Source organism: Solanum tuberosum, unplaced genomic scaffold, assembly GCF_000226075.1.
Source record: "Solanum tuberosum cultivar DM 1-3 516 R44 unplaced genomic scaffold, SolTub_3.0 scf00260, whole genome shotgun sequence".
In the NCBI taxonomy this organism is placed as follows: Eukaryota; Viridiplantae; Streptophyta; class Magnoliopsida; order Solanales; family Solanaceae; genus Solanum; species Solanum tuberosum.
In genome coordinates this window covers 756,722-760,135 of record NW_006239188.1, presented here as the reverse complement: position 1 = coordinate 760,135, position 3,414 = coordinate 756,722, and positions in this window count along the sequence as shown.

Here is a 3,414-nt window from a genome sequence, read left to right as displayed (position 1 = left end):
CAATATTAACTCAAACCAGTTTTGCCTTAATTCCAACACTTAATTCCAACAACTAAACCACATTATTTATTTGAAATTTTTTAAACAACTTTAACTCTAACTAGTTTTGACTTAATTCCAACAACTAAAATCCACCAACTAAACCTACATTATTTATTTGAACTTATTTCAACAACTAAACAAGATTAACTCTAACTAGTTTTGAATTAATTCCATCAACTAAACCCACCAACTAAACCACATTATTTATTTAAACAACTAAACACCTTTAACTCTAATCAGTTTTGACTTTATTCCAACAACTAAATCCACCAACTAAACCACATTATTTATTTAAACAACTAAACACCTTTAACTCTAATTAGTTTTGACTTTATTCCAACAACTAAATTTACCAACTAAACCACATTATTTTAAATAATGAGTCAAACTAGCTAGGGGTTAATTAAACTTCATTTGAACTTATTTCAACAACTAAACAAGATTAACTCTAACTAGTTTTTGACTTAATTCCAACAACTAAACCACATTATTTTAAATAATGAGTCAAACTAGCTAGGGGTTAATTAAACTTCATTTGAACTTATTTCAACAACTAAACAAGTCAAAACTAAATTTAAAGCTAAGTGTCAACAGTAGATGGATCAACTAGTGTTAGTACTTGTGCTTAACAAACACATTATTCCTAAATTAAAGTATAATATCAACACTAGATGGACACAAATCGATCTTGCAAGAAAATCAATTTTGTCATCAATAGGATCAACTAGTGTTGGTACTTATGCTTAACAAACACATTATTCCTAAATTAAAGCTTAATATCAACACTAGATGGACACAAATCGATCTTGCAAGAAAATCAATTTTGTCATCAATAGGATCAACTAGTGTTGGTACTTATGCTTAACAAACACATTATTCCTAAATTAAAGCTTAATATCAACACTAGATGGACACAAATCGATCTTGCAAGAAAATCAATTTTGTCATCAATAGGATCAACTAGTGTTGGTACTTATGCTTAACAAACACATTATTCCTAAATTAAAGCTTAATATCAACACTAGATGGACACAAATCGATCTTGCAAGAAAATCAATTTTGTCATCAATAGGATCAACTAGTGTTGGTACTTGTGCTAAACAAACACTCGATGAACACAAACAAATTATTACAAAATTAAAGGTAAGTACCAATACTAGATGGACACAAACACATTATAAAAAACAATTGTACTTGAACTTTAGTAATTTAGAAACACCAAACCTTATCTCTTACTTTGATGAAAAAAGTAGTATAGTCTTGTATCAACTCTTTTAGATGTTGAGCCTCCTCAGTTGCCTAGCAAGAAAAGAAACAATTGAAAATTTCTTTAGTGGTCATCCAAGTCCTTGCACCATGAAAATTTCAAATTAAAGTTACTTGACAATCATATCCTTTTCACTACCACCGGTACTTGGTTCCCAAATTGTCCAAAGATGGCCAACTGTTAAAGCTTTAAAGCAAACATGTTTCTTTGGGGATTTACACATGTGACTGACACTATAACATACATTTATGTTCACTCAAAAAGGCTCATCCCTATAACATACATTTATGTCCACTCAACAAGGCTAATCCTAATCTATGTAAAGATTATTGACTTAGCCCCATCCTATCAACTTTATATTGAAGCTCATCTAAGTTGCTCAGACTCTTCACTTTTGGTGTTGCAACCGTGTCGACATGACATGGGTGTGGGATCCGTGCCCGATTTGATCAACCAATTTTGGGTACTTTGACCAAAATCGATGGGAAAAGTCTAGATATTTATATGGCTATAAATTAAAAAAAGGGTAAAATAAAAGAAGTTAAATGTTAAATTGGTCCTAAATAGGGAAGTATGACACTCCTTTTGGACTGACTATAATGAAAAAGTATGACACATTAATTGGGACAGAGGGAGTATATCGGCATCCATAAATATAAAAGTATTAAACCAGGATTCAGCAGTACCATATCATTTCTTGATACCTTGAACCTCTTGAGCTCAACATTAAACAGTTTGTTATTCAAACAAATTGACTGTGTCTTAGTGTCTTCCGAAATCATTTAGTTACTTCATTTTTTATTTTAACTTACAATCCATCCTAATTGTGCAATTCATTCTCAGTTACCTACAGGAAAGTTGGCATTGTTGAACCTTGTAAGAAGGTTGAAAGGGAAGCATACAAAGCTTCAAGGTGATGGGATAAGATTGTCAAGATTCATCTGTATATAACTTTCTACATTGGTCGAATTTATTCTCCTTTGTTGTCTCAAGGATCCATACAAACTTGAACCGTAAATGGGGAACAAATGAGTCCACATTTGGATTACGATCTCCTGAGTTCTTAACTTAAAAATTATTGTTCTCCCCAATACAAGTGCTTTATTTATCAAGTCGTCTAAAACAGAGTCACAGAAACACCTGATCCTCATATCCCTAGATAGAGATATTTTCAGTAATATTGGTGTACTAACTACAACATTTTTAGACTGCTTAGTTAACAAGTATATTCCATTTTCCAATATGCTAAGCAGGAATGTCTATTAGAAAAATTCTACTAACTCATTTTCAGTGACCATCCCATTATGTTATTTGAGTAACATTCCAGCAGCCAGAAGGATATTTCTTTAGCATGTAGTGTTTCACCAAACAGGATAGGTCATGTGAGTTAAAAGCAGAATTCCAGGACTTTACCATTGCTGGAGTTTCTAGAATTTCTTCCATTCTTCTAAATTTCGCTAGTTCTAGCTCAAAATTCAAGTCATCATACACAAAGTACTTACAATAGTTCTTTTAACCTAATAGCATTGCTGGGTGGGGGTGGGACGCTGCTGCTGCAACCTCCGACTGCTGCTGCTGCGATCTCCTGCTGCGCCGGTCGGGGATGGTGGCGCGACCTGCTGCCGATCAAGGAAGCGCCAGTCGGGGATGGGTGGGGGTGGGCGCCTGGCGGGGGTGCGTCGTGAGAGAGGAGTGAGAGGTTTAGAAGTGAAAGAGATGACTTAGGGGTCGTTTGGTAGAGTGTATAAGAATAATGCAAAATAGGGTGTATTAGTAATGCTTGCATTAGTACTGCTTGGATTAGTTATGTCTGCATTATTTCTTATACACTGTTTGGTTTGATGTATTAGAAATACAAATCTTGCATAATGTCTATTAAAAAAATGTATGTTTACAAAAATATCCTTCACACTTTATTTACTTTGTACACTTCCTTTGCAACAAGGTTCTTTGCTAAAACATTATTTACTCCTATTCTTCTTCTTTTTCAAATATAAAATTAAATAGTTGTTACTATATTGAAATAAGATTTTAAAAAAAAAAAAGAAAAGAAGATGCCAGCTCCATTATTAGTAGATTTATAAAATGAATTTCATTTGAAGCTG